This window comes from Patagioenas fasciata, chromosome 2, assembly GCF_037038585.1.
Source record: "Patagioenas fasciata isolate bPatFas1 chromosome 2, bPatFas1.hap1, whole genome shotgun sequence".
NCBI lineage: Eukaryota > Metazoa > Chordata > Aves > Columbiformes > Columbidae > Patagioenas > Patagioenas fasciata.
In genome coordinates this window covers 95,301,991-95,321,869 of record NC_092521.1, presented here as the reverse complement: position 1 = coordinate 95,321,869, position 19,879 = coordinate 95,301,991, and the positions used below count along the sequence as shown (strand labels likewise).

Below are 19,879 nucleotides of genomic sequence, written 5' to 3'. Positions count from 1 at the left end.
TTCCTACATCTCTTGGTCACAGCCTCCTGGCAATATACACACTTCTGCACATCTGTTTGCAAAGGGAGCCCTCAGATGCACTCATCCTTCTGGCCCAAGACACAAGACACAGCTAAGCGAGGGTGACATCCTGCATCAAAGGTGGCTGAGGACAAGTGGCGAGCTAGGAGAGCAGAAGTCAAGGGTCTAAGTGACAGAGCGCAGAGTTCATGTTGCTGAGAGTTAACCAGCATGGTATGTGCCAGGAGCAATAACTTCTCCTGTGACCAGGAGCAATGCCAGCAAGTGTGTGCATCAAAACAAGTCACAGCTAAGGGAGATGGAAGAGGGGGAATTGCCTGACCCTCCACCCATATGCATCTCTGAAGATTTATCTCAGCACCACATCCTTAATTCCTTCCCAGGTTTCCAAGAACCTTGGAAATCTGTATGCCTCTCATACACACATCAGAGAAATAAAAAGGCACTTGTCTAGTATCTTTACATCCAGCTCATGTCTGCAAAGCTTCCAGAGAAGAAAACCACCAGACTCCTCAAGTGATCAGTGTTATCGTACCCGATCCACATGTGCCTCCAGCTCGCTGCCCATCATGGCACCCACAGCCACCGCTGCAGTATTGAAGGGACAGTGGCAGGAAACGTTAAAGCAGCATTTCGCTTGCCATTTCCTGGGAGAGATGATGTAGGTGTAGCACACTGGAAGGCAAAATTACTAACTTTATTCCTAAAATCTCAAAACAGCGCTCAGTCTCACTTCCTCGTTTACAAAAGATGAATTCGAACAACAGGAGTTGCTGCTGAAGTCTCAAAGAAAATCAAACCTTGGAACTGACAGCAGTTACTGACTGCACTTCTTAAACCAGGCCTGACTGACATACTATATCAGCTTGCAGTAGCAGCCTCTTCTTAATTTCAGTGCAGTCAGAAGGCTGAGTTAAATACTTGGCTCAAACAGGAGAACGGAACTGGAAGATGTACAAGTAAGAAAACAGGAGAACAAATAATTTCTCAACAGAAGTGATGTGCAAGAGTCCAGGATATATGATTTCCAAAATCCCTGTAATGTAACAACAAAAAAATTACTTAAAAACAATAATGAACTTTTTTTTTTTTTTTTTTTTAAAAACCCTTTATTTTAATGCCAAACAAGATTGGATTTTCTTGTGGTTTGGGGTTTTTTTGTTGTTTGTTTTGTTGGTGGTGGTTTTGTTCGGGGAGTGGTTCTTTTTTTTTGGGGGGGTGGGGTTTTTTGTTTGTTTGTTTTCTTTTTCTCCCTCCTATTTCCCAGCTCCTATGTTAAGGAAGCATTTAGCTACATAACAGAAATGTTTCAAAATCTCTTTTTCGTATTTTTTCTGGACTTTTTTTCATGTGAACATAACCTGATACAAGTCACGTGCAAAAATATTATCTAGTAAACAGTGGACAGAAAACGCACAATTGATTTAAAAAAAAATAGTAAAATTAGATGCCCACAGAAATCTATGTTGGACCAGATAACTGGTGGAATATCTGTAGAACTATAATGTAGTCTAAGTTTAAAAAATTATATATAAAATTATTTCAAGTACTGAAAGCATTCCCTTCTTTAAATACAATAACTAAAACCAGTAAATGCAAAATGAGATTTAGAAGCTGATTACTTTAATAAGTCTTCCTGCTTGTTGATTTTAGTCACAATCGAAATCTGCTATTTCAATCCCCCTGAAGAACCCTCCACAGGAGAAGCAGTGCTGATTCATTTCTCACGAGATGGGACACTCAAGATCAAGAAAAAGAATGTCAGTCTGCTGATGCATGGCAGGTACACCGGGAGAGAGACAAATGAATGCTAGTATTTCAAATTTTAAAAAAAGGCAAGAGGACAAAAAATGTGCACATGTGAATACACGCCCTCATTTTTTTTATCACGCTCAATCAGGACACAGACCTGCACAGTAGCAGACTAGGAGGAAGCTTTTGCAAAGCACTAATGGTCAGCAACTCTCAAGTGCTCAGGGCAGTTCTTCCAGATGCAGAAGCACCAGGACCTGCTCAGCAGTGGGTTTCTTGGTGTAAGCACAGCTCTGTGGGGCCAGAGCTGCAGGGCCGGGGACACTAACGTGTGGTGATGTCTGACTGCTCAGGGATAGCGTGGATCCTGCCAGGATTACGGTAAGCCTTGCTAAATCTGTGCTGGGCATACGGTGACTCTGCACCATCCTCTGCCAGTGCTCCTACTCCCAGGATGACAGCGACAAAATGCCCCTCAAGGATGTCAAGGGGGGAGCTTTGCTGAGCAGGAGACAAGAGCCGGGCTGTTCTCACCAGACCCAAACTGCCTGGCCCTACCTACTCAGGAGACTCTCCTACAGGGGTCCTGTAGCACCTCCCCACCACCCAGGTTGTTCCCATGGGCTACAGCAGCACAGACCTCCTCCTCCCTGCCCTGCACAGCAACAAGGACAGGGGAAGCTGTGTTTCAAAAAGAAAAATACTTTTGTGCTCTAGCAGAAACTGAGTTACAAGGCTTCACGGGACCTGCAGAAACTGGTGAAGTCACAGATGCAATTCTCCAGCAAGAGTGAAAGGAGGAAGAAAGTATCTGTGTGGACTTTACAAGCCATGTCTCAAGGCAGAAGGTTACTCTGTGGGGAAGAACCTCTCCTTTTCCCCATGCCATCCCCATACGCTGAATGGCAAACCCACAGGGAGATACAATCATGGTGGCTACAGGTGCTGCCAAAGTGCTTTTTGGCTTAAGACGGAAAGGACAAGTTTGAAACTTGTTCTTGAACTGCTGCCTCATGCACTTAACAGGATAATGGAGAAGAATAACTCATGTATATGGATAGCAATGAGGTAATTAAAGCCTTGGTCTTCTCAGCCTGCCCTCGACTCAACATAAAAGAAGTACACAAGTGCACGAACATCTAGGTTGAAAATGCAACATCAGACTCTAGAGTAAAACTCCCGTGCTCCATGAAGTACTGTTGGCTTTACTACGGCCACGCTGTGTATTAGTGGGTACTGATTCTGTTCACAATATTTCAATAAGCAGAGCCAACTAACATGACTTCCTCTATTTCTGTATAGAGTAATATATTTACAAGAAAAGGCTTTTGAAACATTCCAGTAAAATTAGCTTACTCACAGATTTTTGTTTTTTGAACTAGAACAGAGAGCAGAAGGATAATATCATCATCGGGTCTTGTGCATAAATCAGCTGTCTGTTTACCACTGATATGTTGCAACAATGAATTACCACTATCTTCTGAGTTATTTGTTGGGTTATTAGAGATTACCTAAGTTCACAGGATCACACACACATAAAAACTTAGTATTTCCTGGGAAATGGCCTTCAGAAGCATGCCTTCCACCTTCTTCCCCAAAGCAATTCCGAAAAGATTCCTGGAGGAGGTTTGTCTGTTTGATAAAAACCTCTAGTGATGATGCTTTCACAACTTTCTCAAAGGCAAATGACTGTAGCACCAAAATACCCTTATCACCTGAAAGCTTTATAAATGTTTACCTAAGTCTTGCCACCTTCAAATGAAGCCCATTTCTTCTCAGCCTAACCCAAGCAATTGCGCAGCACAGTTTATTCCCTTCCTCCCTGTAGTAACCTTCCACATAGTTGAACACTGCTATCACATCTGGTACTGGCCTTCTCTCCTGTAGACTAAACAATCCCAATTCTTTCATCTTCTTTCCCAGGTCATGTTTTCTAAATCTTTGATCATTTTCACTGCCTTCTCCCTGGACACTATCCAGCTGGCTCTTGACTACCTTCTGCCCCAAACTAGATGTTGAGCCATTTCCAACACTGAGTGGACGGGTTATTTTGTGTCTTTTCTTCACATGCCCCAAAACCAGTGCTTGTCTGAGGGGCAGGGATGGGGAAATTTTGTTCCCTGCATGATGCCTACAATCTCAGGTCTACGATCCCCTTCACCTTGCACACACAGATCAGGCCTGGGAGAAGCTGAGCTGGGGCTCTTCCCTGATGGAGCTGCCAAGGCTCCAGCTCCAGGGTGGGAGCCGAGGCAGGCAGGGGAGGGAAGGAAAAGCTGCCCGCTCAGCAGAGCGCTGGCAGCCCAGCTCCCAGGGGACAGGAGAGCAGGACATGCTGTAGGCTGCTTTATGCTGGTGGTCCGGGAACCAGCTGTGATTTTTTTAATACCCTATTCAACTAAACCAGGCCAAACTGCCTCCAGCACAGCCCAACTCCAGCTCACAGACCTTCTTCTGTAGGACCACTATTGAGTCAGCCATTCCCCTTCCTGTATCATGCAACTGGGTATTTCTGTCTCTGCACAGTGCTTCTAAGTTTGTATCCTAGTATTTTTTTTTCCCCAAACCATTCCTCCAGTTAGCCAGGGCCACTCTGAACTTCAATCCTACCTTCCTACAGACTCCTACCTTCCAAGGAGTCTGCAGCCCCCCCTCCATGCTTCTTACCCTATGTAAATTTAATAACTGCTCTCTCTGCTCCATCAATCATTTCAATAATGAAAACAATGAGTATTACCAAAGCCAGGACAAACCCCTAGGGAATCTCACTCACTCCAGTCTTGCAGTTTAACAGCAAACCATGAATAACTACTTCAAATAGTGCCTGGTGAAAATCTGCACACCCACATTACAGACCGGCTGACCAGACACTTAGCCTGCTGCAAAGAAAGCCGTGTTAGAAAGCATACAGAGCCCCCCATTAAAGAGGGAGTAATTTCTATCAGAGAAGTCCAATTACATTGTCATAGGCACTGTTGGAAAGTCTTTGCTAAACCCTGCCATAAAAATGTAATGCATGCTGACAAGAGGAATAGGAGGGTTGACAACCAAGCTTTAGGATGACAGGAAGAACTTCAGTTGAACAGGAACCTGACTTTGCTTCCAGCAAGAGAGAGGCTTAGAAGAAGTACACTGAAACACAGTATGAAAATGACAGGAATTTTGTACCTGCCATCAATGGCTGCTAATTTATTGAGTTGTAAATTATCAGGTCAAGATGACAATATCACAGAGGTGTGGTTTGGGCTTTTTTTGTTTGTTTGGGGTTTTGGTGGTGGTGGTGGTTGTTCTATAATAAAACAGAAACATTTCTTAGGTCTTCCAGATGTTTTTAGAATTGCATTCCTTACCTCTCCCCAATAGCATATCCTGCACAGGGATCACAAGCAAGTCAGACAGACAGCTCCCAGAACCCTGACTTAATGGTTTAATCAACCACTGAAAGCATCCTCAGCCCCACACCAGCACTAGGAGAAGCAAGTGGCAGTGGCTGGTGCCTGAAACAGGGAGAAAGGGTAAGTTCCATGGAAAGTGAAAGGTGAGGCAGCTTTCCAAGGCTGGCTCCCTCTGCTTGCCAAAATAGCAATGCCCTGCCCACGCCTCACGATGACTTCTGCGGAAGATGCACTTGCTTCCCAGGAGAGTTTATTCTCGCAATGCAGATGTGCTTCACTGAGGCAATCGCCTGCTGTTGCATAATGCAACCCGGAATTAAACAGTATATGCTATTTGTTGCATTTTTAAAATGTAAACCAGAAGTTACTGCGGAGCTTGGGGATGCTGCCAAGAACGTTAACACTATGATTTTAGCAGGAAAGAATAAAGCATCTCCTCCCTCCTCCCACAGCTTACTCTTGAGTTGTAATTTTGCTAAATCCTTTTTGTACTTGTCGGTAAAACCCAAAGTCACGCATCTGTGAGACTTCCATTTTGATCTTCGGTGGCTGTGGGTGCCATCACCTCAGGATCTAATGCAGCCACACCAGTGGCAAACACAAGGTAGCCCTGGGAAGAGCCGGGCAGGTAACTGCACTGAGGTGCACAGGGTTGAACAAATAACCTCATGTCCCACAGAACTGGGGTTAAAAAAAAAGAAAAATAAAGGAACGGAACCCACAACCAACCATTTCCAGACCACTACATGAACCAGGAGGAACAACGCTGCAGATGCTGAGGCATACTTTGAATACAAATACACACACATTTAGATTCTTCTTATAGTTTCCAGCAGTTGCACCACGCTATCTCTCTTCAGAGGAATACAGGTCTTTTCTAAAATACATTATGCATAACCCAGTTTTCCATAGTGGAAGCCTCACCAAGGGAATACTGTTTGCTCATACCAGAAATGTACCCCAAAATTACAGTAATTTACAGCCTCATTTTAATTGACAAAACAAATAATATCATTCTCTTCTGACAAATATCATTACACTGAAAAAGTAATAAATGCCTATGAACAGGCATCAAATAAAGAAACTATCAATCACTGCAACGAAATTTTAATTAAAATCATACGTTAAGTAGAAAAAGACTGAAGTAAAAACAAGCCATATAATCTGAAATCAAAATAAAAATCTTTCTACCATGTCAAAGCAGCAAAGCACAATTCAGAGCACTAAAATACCACCACCTGTAAAAAGACAGGTCATCTAATTGTTATTTGTAAAGCTCCAAGTACGCTAAACAAAGCCGAACATAGAGATTCAGCAAAGTACTTAGGCATGTGCCAAAGTACAGCTGTATTTTAAAAGCATTTTTTATTTGACAGAGAGCTTAAAACTCTGGAGTTGTTAATGTACACCTCTACAACGATTTCTTGTTAAGAGACAGAAAACACTCAGAAAGCAATCTGCACTGTCCACATTTTAGTATTACAAATCAAATCAGCATTCAGCCTAAGCTGAATACACATTTCTGGAGACACATCAGAAAGAATCCTGAGGATTAATCCTAACACAAAAGGATGAGGGAGTTGCCTGCTGTCATTCTGCCAGTTTTGCGGAACAGAAGAGCTAGCAAATGAGGCATGAAAATATGTGAGCAAAGGAACTCATACCTGCAAAAAATGCGGCAGTATCAGGTGTGCAAGAAAACGACAGTAAGTAGTATCAGGCCCAGTCACAAGAATTGCTGACCAGCTGAAAGTCCTTTTGGCATCAGCTGGAAACACTTAGCACCCTTAAGGCTAGTTAAACTTATAAGCCATCCTAATTTAATGCTGTAAGTTGTTAAATTTGAATATTCAGCACTTAACTTTTTAAAGCTCTGATCTTCAACTTGGATCAACAGTAAGGCACCAGCACTAACCGAAGCTCTGGCTACATCTGTGCGCCTCCATTTCTGTTATGGTAAAGGATGCAGTTCTCCCTTTTTTTAATTCCTTATAGTGATAGCAATAGCAAATATACGTATCTTACTGTTTTAGGGAAATAGGGAAAGCCCTGTTTTGGGCTTTGAAAATCTCTCGTTAATGCAGCTGGTGGCTTTCAGAGCACAATGACAAAGGGAGAGCATTATTCAAGTGTGTGGGTGCATGCACACACATGTGCAGGGAAAGTGAAAGAGGGCACACACTCTGTATTGTAATTCTACAAACCTCAATACAGTAACCACGCACATTTCGTGCAGATGGACAGTCATATTATGAAAATACACAGCTGACTCAATGCTACCACATCTAGCATGGTGGGCTGACAGGTTTCAAGTGGCAAAGGTTACCTCTGGGTGAGGGGAAAAGCTGAGGTGGGGATGAAGAGTTCCACACCTGCCTGGAGATACCTTAAAAGTGGCTTCAATTAAACTGATACACAATATTCATTAAAAAAAAAAAAAAACCAAACACAACAATTAACTGCAAGAACAAAAGGCTTAACTTACTGAATAAGACACCGCTTCAAGAACTTTCCCCACTTTCCCTGCTGAAATGCACTTCTGAAAAATTCAGTCACTGAGCTACTGCTTTTTTTGACCTTTTCGCTGAAAGAGAGCAGAGTAAAAACAGGAAAGAGCTAAAATGATCTGCAATAAAGATGCTTCGTGTTAGGAAAGTCTTTTGAGTCACTGTTGCAAATTCATTCCATGTCAGATTTGCCACTATAATGCTGGTTAAAGACTATCTATTAACAGCACCAGCAGTCAAAGCGAGCATATCGTATCTCAGCTGTTGCAGCAACACCATAAACACCACACGATGCAGCTATGTAGTGTTTGCATCTGTTGCTAGTTTTTCACACCCAAAAGCTCACTTCATGTCTTATCATTAATTTATAATACCCTGAGGCACAAGGAGATTTGCTTTTCTCATTACCTTTTTCTCAACAATAAAGCAAATAAACATGGAAATAAATCTATTGTCTGATGAACCCTTCCACTAATTTTGTTCTTTGATGGTTTGGTTGATTTAGTAGAACTAGGAATCAAGAGCAAAGTGGATTGTAGCTTAGTATAGAGTGTGGTTAATCTTCACTTTGCATAATGCCAGTACACTATGGCCCAAATACCAGAGTTTTATTTGATGTGTACATGCTTTCAAGCATTAGTAAACAAGTTGCAGCCCATTATGAAAGAAGAGCAGATTTAAACAGTTCTGAAGCTCTTTATATACTAGATTGACACTGGAAGTGCAATATACTTACATCTGCATGTGTACTAGCTTTATAATTTTGGAGACTATTTTACCAAGAATTATAATTTTTCAGAATATGACTAAAAATATGGCTGAGATCGTTTCCCATGTCTTGATACACTATTGTGTGAAGCATGACAGAACTGTCAGACAGAGGTAAGGTCTTTCTTTAATTTATTTTATTCCTCATAACATAGCTAAAAAGAATTAAAACCTATACTAAATCCTCACAAATGTATAGACGCATTAATTCCCATTAAGAAAAGCTGATCTCACTTCTCATTTCTTATCCTTCCATTACTTTAAAGAATATGCTGCTGAACATACAGAAGTATTCTACCAAATATCACAGAATTTTTTACTTTACTAGACCTATCAAATAAGTTATTATCCTACATTCTGTAACAAAAACATTTTCATTGTTGTTCATGTACAAATTAAAACAAATTGGTCTTTCAGAAGGTGTCGTAAGAGCAAAATTTTAATTTAAATAGAAACTATTTTTAATAATGAAGTTTCAAGCAACCGTACAGTGGAAGCACAAAAGTTATTTACGTGTGGCCATGCTCCCCAGATAACAGACCTAGTGTGAGGCTACAGTATTTTAAAACACTCAGGCAAAGCCACCCAAACTGGACTGTTGGGTATTAATAAGCCATTCTCACAATACGACACCAATTTCTACCTAACAGAAAAAAAAAAAAAACAACAAACCAACATGATCCCACACTCAGGCACTCGCTTTAGACAACAGCACCTAACTCCTTGCCCTCTCACACATAAGTGATTTTCAGCAATTCTCCCAGTGTTTATACTACACTCGCTGACCTCCCATAGAGGCCACAATTGGACACTATCAGTCACTTGCTGTGTCAAGGCCTAGGTTTTATCGTGTTCCATGCTGAACACTAACTTCAAATGACTCAGGAACAGTTGCCTCTGTTTTCTTCCCCCATAATAAATGAAAAAGCCACGACAGTGGCAGAGAGAAAGCGAGGGCTGGAGGAGGAAGGAACTTTCAGACAGCAATTCAGCTACAGAGGTATGGAAAACTCCTGGAGTGGGCTCTTCAGATGAAATCTCAAATCTTGGTGGCAACTACCAAAATGGAGGTGAAAGTGCATGCCTGTGAACAAGGTGCTGTGAGAACAAACACATCAGTGATTGAGAGACACCAGGATACCACAAAAAAGTAACACAGTAAGACGAGAGGATGCCAGTGTCTCAGATAAGCACTTATGGCCATGTTTACTTAAACTGTTCTGCTGAGTTGTTCCCATTTCAGGCAGAAAACTTTGATTTAAGGAAGAGACTTGCAGTTCGGTCTTCATTTTTTTTTTCCTTCAAAGCATGAAATAGCTTCCTTTTTCAAAACCAAACAAACAAAGTTTACGTCCAAACCCTCTCGGTCCAAAAAATCTCAAATTTGAACTCTACTAAAAGCAGCAGTTAGTGCAGCCAAATGTTCCAACAATATATTAAATAGCCTGTAATATTTCTAATGCCCTACTGCCTGAAGTCTATGATCTGGAAAACCAGCCAAGCACACCCATCCAAGAGCCATGACTGCTACAGGGAAGACTCCCTGATCTCTCTCAGCTATGGCCCCTTCCACCAGAACTGCCATGGCCAGACCAGGGACCCTCCAGCTGCAGAGGGCAGGCACACAGAGCACAGTTCTGGCAGGAGGAAGCCTGAAGTAAGCAGGCCGATTAAAAATGAAAAGTTGTGCCAAGAATGTAAGCACGGAGCTACTCTTTCAAACTTAAGGTCCTGCAGCTTTATGGGTGTGTTTTATTATTTGATTTTATTGGACCTTCCTTCTCCAAGCTTTCTGCTTCCCTCATATCACTTAGGGTTCCTCCCATCCGTTCCTACTTCACATCCTTAAGGCTGCAGGATTTCTGAGATCACTTCCCCAGTTTGACTGCGAATAAACTCAATGGAAAAATTTCCTTGATGCCAGTGAGGACCAGACTCAGCATTGGCCCCGAGCTCGGGAATGAGCACCCTGCGCACCCAGTGGTACTTTTCCCTACTCAGCCTAAACGATGCTTGAGAAAAGCATTTTGATGCAGATTTCACACTTGCTGGTCGTAACACTGGAAAATACAGTTCACGCTGTCTCCTGACAAAAAGCCTCACCACGTGTTCTTCTATATAAGGTCTACATGTAGGAAAGTAAAAGTACATTTTCTAGTAAGTTATGCAAAGCAGAAACAGCCTCCCAGTACTATTACAGCTGACTGGAAGTAATGAGGCAGTTCACTTGAACTCCAGCAAGGCTCCATGAGTCCCAGTGGGAAGAACGCTGCCTGAGCGAACCCCAGGAGAGCACCTCCATGTCACCACGTGTGGGCAAGGGCCACCAAAGCACCAGGGGAGCAGAGCGAGGAAGGGCAGGCAGGCATGGTACAGGAACAAGGCCGTCCCCATCTGAGCCAGAATTTACTCCCTCCATGCTTCATCTCAGACTTTACTAAGCATCAAACCTCTCACTGGAGAGCATTTTCCACCCTCCTGCCAGCCTGACTTCTCAAGGTTAAGCAAAGTTGGGGATGACTCTGCAGCTTGTTCCACATTCTCATGCCCGTGGGTTGCTGTGAATTCACGCCGAGGCGAGAGAGGCACACGCTCAGATAGGAACCAGGCTGAACTTTCAGGACTGGTTTCTTCTGTTTTGGGCGCATCTACTTGGGGGTGTAGTGGAATCTTTAAAAAGCTGTCAGAGATAGCTCAAAAAAAGGAAAAAAAAAACCTATTATTTGCATTTATCTAAATAACTAAATGAGGGTTTTTTTTGCTTCCACACTTCAATATCTCAAAAATTGCCAGGGGAGGATTATCATTTACTACAAGGTGTGACAAATAGATGGATTCCCACAAACATTGACAGTAACAGTTTATTCCCTTTCATAAAGAAAACAAGCAGAAAATATTTTACTCCAAAAAACTATTTTTCCTGCAAAGTCTCAAGTTCTCTGAAAACAGCCATAACTACAACACTGCTCACAGAATGTTTGGTAACTTAGAAGATGTTGTACATTAGACATTAATTTTTAAATAAATTCACCAACCTACCGTACCATGTTTTCAGAGACACCCAGTTTAATTACTTTATTAGTTCAATAAAGAATTTTGGCATATTAAAAAAACGCACACATATTCAAAGAGAAAGACAGAGATATCAATCAACTGAAAAGGTACAGGAAAGAAGAATGAAAAATGATATAAAAATAATAAAATTAATAATCTACAAAACAATCAGCACACCAAAAGGTAACTTCACTATCTCTACCTGTGGAAAGGCTGAGCAAGCTTCAGCTTGCTTCTCTCAACAAATGTTCTTCAGGCTGTCAGCTGGTTCACAGACCACAGTCACTGGTCACTGTAGCCACCACAAACTAAAAACCACCATTACATTGTAAACCAATTAACCAATGTAACCAACAAGTCTCTGCAGGATGGAAGCCCCAGTGAAAACTGCAGTAATACTTTCCCGCAGTTAGGCACTGTTTTATCCACCATACCATGCTGTATCCAGTTACCCCAAAGGGGCAACACTCCTAAAGGACAGAAAATTTGGGTTATAGACATAATGCAACATTTGGAATGTATTTAAACAAAATCCAGGCCTGGCAGTTAGTTGGCTTCAGTATTTTCTGGGCATCCTGAAACTTTATGGAAGGTGTGCAGGCCCGCAGGCAGCCCCCATGTGCCTCATCCCTTTTTCTGCCCTATGCCCCAGCTGTGCCACTGGCATTGGGCACCCACAAGCATGCAATTGGGTTAAATCTGACCATGAAGCAGCAAGGAGTAGTGGAAAAAGCCCTGTGAGAAGCAGCCACTGCTCCGATGCAGCGTGAACACCCAGCACGGGCTGGTCCCACAAGCAGGGAGCACCTTGCCACAGGCCCAGGTAGCACCACTTCAGGAGACATGGTCCCCCAGACCCTCCTTCAGGAGAGGCTTGGCCGGCCCTGCCACCAGCATCTCCCCCACCCAGGAAAGAGGGAGATGACAGAAAAGCCAAGGGTATCATTTGAGGGCTCATGAGAGCTCACTGAAAACATGGTGCTGCTCGCTCAAAGGTAGAGTAAGGGCAGGAAACACCCCTGCCCTGCAGTCCCCTGGGAAACTCGAATGCCCAAAATGTGGAGGACGTGCTTAAGGCGGGGGATGGATTAATCTCTAAAGCTGGTGGGATACCTACAGGAGTAAGCTACAGGTATAGCGGATGCACTTCTACTTAGTGTTGCTCTTTATCACACAAAAAACCCATAAGCACCATACAAAAAATTAGTCAGCTTCACCAAACGCGACAGCAAAGGCTGGGCAGGGGCAGATGGGAAAAAGGAAAATCTGGTCGCCTACCACCAGGCAGTTCCCCATTCCCCAACAGCACAGAGCCTGGGGAGGACCCAGCTTTCAGAGTCTCAGGCACAAGACCTCCATGTATTCCCATAACCCACCCCCCAAGTCTCTGAAATGTCCCCCCAGGAAGGAGAGACATCCTTCTAGACTTGCAGGTTTGAACTCCTGCAATACACTGAGACAAGAGACATAAACAACTTTTTTCTCCTTGGGCAACTGACAACAGGTGAAATATCCGCAGATTAAACTAAATTAGGCTGTGATTTTGCAAGCACCCCTCCCTAGCTACCACTGTTTCTAAAGGGCTGAGTACTAAACTGCACTCAGGGAGGTAGGCATTCAGCTAACAGTACTCAGTACTTCACATAAAGAACACGACAACAATAATGGAAGGAAACTTTCTGGGTCACAGTCCTGACTGCAAGGTTTTAAACTCACTAGCTGGGGAACCCACTCCTCAACTAGCGAATGATTCAGCTTTGAAAGCAAATGTTTAATAATTACTGAGTAGAGGGAAGTTGTGGACAGTTACACCTCGGGGTGTTTCCAGAAATGACAAGTATTTTAAAATGCAAATTCACAAATTCTGCAAATTCTGCAGCATACGTAATTTGAATATCTAGTACACATCCGTGTCATATACCATATTGCTAGCAAATACCACAGTGCAAACAGTTTTTCCAAGACTACATATGTCCCCAGTGACATATTAGAACGCAGTTTTAAACAATAATACAAAGACAAAAGCATGTTGTATATGGCATAGTTTGGAGCAGTTACCATATGCTCTGCCAATAATCTATGGATTAATAGGGCCCTGATGTACTATAACACGTTGGCCACTCACAGCTCCATGGAAGATTCTGCCATTCACCATGGAAATTAGCTGAGGATTGGACGTATGTAAAATTTTTTCGCTTATATTTTCAGCTTGGTCAGCTCGAAGATACTATGGTTGGGGTTTAGGGGTTTTTTATTATTCTTCTTCTTTAAAGGTCTGATCCTAATTCCATTAATTTGCACTAACATCAAGGGAGCAGGTTCAGGCACTAAATCAGAAGATTAATGCTATCTTAACAATTTACTGCTGTCCCTAAGAGCAGATATACTAGAGCATAAAAAAAAAAAGAAATTCATTTAATCTATTATCCTACAACTGACAACAGATGCAGCTGATACTTTGGGAAACACTTGAAGAAATCAAGCATGTACAGGATGTAAAAAAAGTAATTTGTTTCAGTATGACTACTCTCAGTTTGTGCTGTGTTTCTGGGTAGTTCAATATCAAGATGCTTTTCTAAATCTTGGTGTTAGGAATAGGCAGTAAAATAGATGTATATAATCACCTGCAACAGCAACCCATCTTGTTACAGGCCAAAGTCTCCTGGGTATTTTATTTTCTTGGGTTTTATTTAGAACAGAGATCTGGATAGTCGGGTGAAGAGCTGGCTACAAAACAAAATGTCATTTACTAGTTACAACCTAACCTCAGGTGTGGGAAAGTCACCTTCCACTCTTCATAGCTCCAGAGGCTCCTCACACAATCATCAGCATTTGTGCCTGGGCAAAATGACTTCAAAATAATAACAAACTAGAATGCTTCCAGGACAACATTTGCCGTTTACTCTATACATGCTGTGAATCACCTCACAAACAGCACAGCCCTGGAGAGTAAAATCTCAACTTGTTACCATCTTGTCCAGGTCTCCTTGGTGAAAATGAGATGGTCCCTAATGATTCAACAACTCTGATGGACTAAAACATCATTGGCATCGTCTGGGGGTCAGGAGTTTTGCTCAGTTTCCACAGGCACAGCAGCAGCAGTGATTTTGGGTTTCTTAATAAAATTGCTGCTGTTTCACCCTTTGGACAAGAATGCTGATGACTGCCAGGGATCTGGGATTCCCCAACATCCCCCTGCAAAAGGTACCTCAGTGGGGTTGTTCCTGTGTAGTCACCACACCAAGACATAAAGGCACTGCAATGGTTCCAGCGACCTGCCCAATTTCTCCTCCTGCTTAGAGCAGGTAACATACGGCTAAAAGGAGCTGCTCACACTTCGCAAAGCAGAATGGTGCAACTTTGGCATAAATATCTTGCAGCACCTGCAACTATGAATATATAAATATTTCAGAAGGTAAACTGTATTCTGTGTTTGTTTTTTAAATACATACCTATCTTTTTAAATTGTCTCATAAGCAGTTTGAGCAAAGAGGAGTATTATACAGTGCAAAAGTAAGCTAAAAATTAACTTGCATTCTAAAGATAAAAGCTACCATTAATCACATCTGAAAATAAGAGAGTCTGAAAGGGCACAATACACTTTAGAAGAGAAAAAGAAGTCACAACTACCAAAACACTTTCAGAAAGGAGGCTGACAAACTTTTCCTTCCTGTCCTCCAAAACCAGAAAACTCCTTAACTAGCTCGCACAAAACTAAACAGCTAGAATCAAACTGGCACAACCTATGCCAGCAGTACAATGCCAAAAATGTGTTCTACATGCTCCGCGATAAGAAATTTTGGAAAGCACTGTACCTATCAGTGCTATCATCAGTTAAGTGATTTACCAAATCATCTACATAACAACATAATTGCCAAAAGCTATCAAGAGATTCATCGACAGTGGGGCACCATCCACAACCGCACTGCACTGCACAGAGTGACAGAACAGAAATATTATTAATATATCCCTGTTCATCACATGGGTTTGGCTTTGGCTGGCCTCTTCTGTTTGCAAAGTATCATTAGTGATTTTCACCAGTCTCCATCTTTATTTTGCATCCTCTTTGGGGGAGGTTTGTTACACTGTGAATACAGAGGCAATGGGCCTTGTGCTCCATCACGTAGGTAGGCTGCAAGTTGCTGTATGCTTGTACATGAAGTGCTGTATTCCTCTGATCTCACCACACATTTTTGTAAGAATCCACAGTCAAACGTTGATGTTACAGAAAATAACTTATATCTCAAGTGATGAGAATTGATAGACAAGACTATACATCCCTATGCATCTCTTCTTGAACTCACATAACATTCATGTATTTGTACAAGTGAATCCAGAACACTTTGTAGCCCTGTGCTATTAACCTTTTTGAGACAGTCTTTATCAAATGGCAAATGGGGGAAGAGGAGGGAAAACAGAAATAACAGAAAGAGATCTCTCTGCCTCCAACTTTACCTGTATAGGGACATTCCCAAAACTGGATATAAAATGTCCAATCCTGAAAAGTAATCTTGTGCCAGTTTTCATATGGCATTTTTTCAACCTATGCTTTAAAACTTTTTCTTTCTTTATCTGATCAAAATGCTGTCTTTCCTCCTGCAGCCCTGGCATTCTTTGTGGTAAGGCTGTTTCAGTATCAATATTAATATTCAAATGTCAAGTTTGTGAAACTACATTTCCTGTGCTATTTAAAGCATTCAGAACAATTATTATCTATGAAATATTAAACAGTAAATTTTTGCTACCTGCTTAAAATTTAAGCAACCCTAGCTGTCACAGAACAGCACTTACACCAGTCACATGCAATTTTACATAGAGATGTATTGTTCAGCTTTTCTAGCAGTACTCATACATTTCCCCAAATTGGTTTCTGTTGTTTTTAAAAAAGCTACACATCTATTCTTTTTCTGGAACACAACTGAGCACTGAAAATCAATTGAATTTATAATATTTAGTATTTCAGACTTTTGTTCCACACATATTCCCTATCTGATGGCAACTTTAACATATAGTGAACCACCACTGAGCGCTTTTTTTATATATATTTCTGGAATAGTAATTCTTTCATCATTTCTACTGCTTAAAAAAAAATCTTTTTTTGCCTTTTTTTCACCCCACTTCAGTACTTAGTTGAGTCTCTTTCTTTTGTAATTAACTAGGCTGTGGTTACATATCTTTAGCTATAAGGGGTATTTTTATTATAACATGCAGATATCTAAGAGCAAGCTGTATCAGAGCTGCACAGCTGAGAACGCGCAAACTGCCACCCTCTCCTACCAAGCTGCCAAAGTTTTGGGGAAGCTTTCATATAACAGTACAAACTGAAAATAACAAATGGCTATTCCCATGTTCAGAAAGGTGTACGCTAATTAGGAGGGTATGTTTTTCTCCTTGCAAAAGAAGAACTTGATGAGGAATGCACAAAAACATATCAAGCCTTCCACTAACAGACAACACTACAAGCTACAGACCAAAATTAAATATCCCAAATACCTCAAGGAAAGCTTTATTTTCAGTGTATGGCCTGATCATGACATAAAGTACTTCAGTATCATTGTACTGGTCAGTTATTTCTGTTCTCCCCTCTGAAACTGGAGGCGGATTTCAGAATGTGCACGCTTCTTTCAGTCTTAATTAACTTCATTCCAAATTTGAGCCAAAGGGGTCTGACCCAAACCCTCCGAAAGTCGACAGGAGGAACGCCAGTGGGAGCAGGGCCTAAAACAACATGTCTACAGTAGTCAACAACTCTGAGTTGCATAAATACTTGCTAATATCTCTACACTGACTGGTCATCAAGCTTTCCATTAGAATCCTTGTACTTGGGGACGCCTGCATATTGGATGTTATTCATACTTCTCTCCAGCCAGCTGTAAGGAATTGTTTGTGAGTGATACAATGCAATCCTTCTCCTTCGGGAGGCCTGGGGACACCTGAAAGAACCCTCATTTGTCACACAAATCAACAGCATCCTACCCTCTTAGGCTGCAATCCAGTTTACCCGCTTTGCAACAATGTGTTTTTGCAGAGTCACAAATGGAAGCTTTGGTCTTGTTTCAGGAAACCAAGGGCTACAAGCTTTTTCATGTAGTATGTCACGATGTGAAATAATCAGGGCTAGAAATGCAACAACGAGGCTTAACAAAAGCTCATGAATAACGTGCCCTGCAATTCCTCATCACTCTGTTTACACTGCATTGAGAGTTATAAATGAAGTCATAAACAGCAAAATCAAGCCTGCCAAAATAAGAAGACTGTCACAGATGCTTTTTAAAATAATAGCAGGGGTAATACTAACATCACAGTGTTCTTCCCAATCTAATCAGGAGAACCATCCTTGAATTTGATCTCCTGTTGCACCCAGGAGGACAGCTATGTTTGTCTACAGAGCCACAGCACTATTACGGCACAACTCATTATTTTAAAGTGTTTGAAGAACCCCGAGCATGACAGAAGACACAGAAAAACAAATTCCATTGGACAATATGCAATTCATACTAATGTTAATTAATTCACATTCACAACACAAGCTGAAGCTGTTCCAAAAAATCCATTATGGTATATTCTGAGAACAAGTACTAGCAGCAAAACACAAAACTTGGCTTAGTTTAAGCAACCTACCAACACAGCTTTATACATCTGTCTAAAATGAGCCTGAATCTTCCTTCCTGTTCCTTGAGGGATAGTAGTTATTAGGCACACCAAACTGGATTTCTGCAGCAATCAGTTGTTAAGGGGACCAATATTAACAGGTTTTAGAAGCAATGCGGGTAAAATGTGAGTGGAATTGCTTCGTGCCCTAGTTGAGAGGCCTAGCTGAAGAAACGAGCATACGTGTTGCCCTGAGCTTATATAGTAAAACATGATCGTTCCTTCTCTCTCCCCTCCAGGGCTCTGCCGCATCTACTCGTTCACCTTCAGGCCTCCCTGGGTGTCTGGAAGCTGAACCACGCGATGGACTGGCATTTGCAAAATGGTCCTACCGCTGCTCCTCCCTGAATTTCCAACCACTCACCCAGGTAAGAGATAACCCTGCTGAGGACAACTTGCTCTGAGACCCCAGAGCTGTCCACTCTGCAGAAACTGGGCCAGAAACAGCATGATGGACACAGCACTAGCTAGGTGAGGTGAGCCCCACGTGGAGGCTGGTAGCAGGGTCTTTCTCCATGGACAAAGCTTCTCAGTGTTTTGTCTGAGGTATGAACATGTTGAGTTCATACACTTATGCTGACGGGTGAGAGACCTTTGCTCTCAGTAGTAACCACAATTTCTTCTGAAGTCCTGAACCAAAGTTAAGAGATGACCCAGTTCAAAATTCACAAATCACAGCCTTTTTCAAACATGAGAAGGAATAAAAACAAACCAAACAAAAAGCCCAGCTACAGAGTAAAACCTCACTCACACACGCCACAAAAGCTCTTATTTTCCATGTCCATCCAAGAACACAAATTGTCCAGAGACTGAATACCAGCTCTCCACAAAGGACCTCTGAGCCCATCAGAGCATCTCCGCTCCCTGCCAGCTCCCAACAACTGGGCACTTGGCCCATTACAGAAGTGCCCTCAGCCAGCCACAGCAACGCACTCAGCATCCAGGCAGCAGCTCCTTTTTGTTGCACACCTACTTGCTCAGCAATCTGTAAAACACACACACAAAAACTTTACTAGTACGAAGGGAAAGCAGTGGCTATAACCGCAAAGCGCTGTGCTGCTAGCCAGAGACAAAAAGCATGCAATCCCACACTGAACGACTGCCAGCAAGGAGGAGTCTCCCAGTTTAAAGCCTCAAAACCAGTTGGAAAGCCGTTGCCTGGCTGATTACATCCCTGCTGAGAGGGTAAGGCTTCAGTGTGAGCAGCGGATGAGGTGCACGGCTTCCGTGCATGGCAGCAGAACCTGCCCATCCAAGCTGCCACACGTCCCCTCCAAATACAGCCTGGCGCGTACTCGTACGGCGATGTGCCTCTGAGCTCCACGGTTGTAAGAATAACAGCCCCATCAGTGAAACCATAGTCCATGGGCAGTGACCACAGTACGTGCTGAACTCCCTCTGAAATGAACCGGCCCATAAGAAATTTTTTAAAAAAAGAAGTGAAGGATATGGTAACGCTCCTATCAAAAAAAAAAAAGTAAGGGCAGTGTCTCTTTGTAAAAAAAGGGACAATTTGGCATTTGCAGTGTGTACAAGATGTCTTCATACACTTTCCTGATTCCTTGCCAGTAACTATTCAAAAAAGACCACTTAACAAGCAAACAGGTCTTCAGCACAACAAATAATAAAAAAGAGAGCAAAGCTTGTGCTATTTAAATATCATGAAACATTCTGCTAATCATGCACAGATGGAAGTACAGACGCTTCTGCCAGACGCCTTGTTCAGAAACT

The 19,879-nt window shown here is 42.2% G+C and overlaps 1 protein-coding gene across 8 annotated transcripts in view; it reads right to left on the bottom strand.

Moving 5' to 3' along the window:
* The window catches only part of ATXN1 (ataxin 1), a 218,767-nt gene that overhangs the window by 180,234 nt on the left and 18,654 nt on the right, over positions 1–19,879 (bottom strand). Inside the window, exon 3 of one of the 8 annotated variants that reach the window (XM_071804589.1) lies at positions 7,654–7,752. The exons of the other annotated variants lie outside the window; for them this stretch is intronic. The gene's annotated coding sequence lies outside the window, so the exon portion shown is untranslated. The remainder of the gene's footprint in view (positions 1–7,653; positions 7,753–19,879) is intronic. 8 annotated transcript variants of the gene reach the window in all.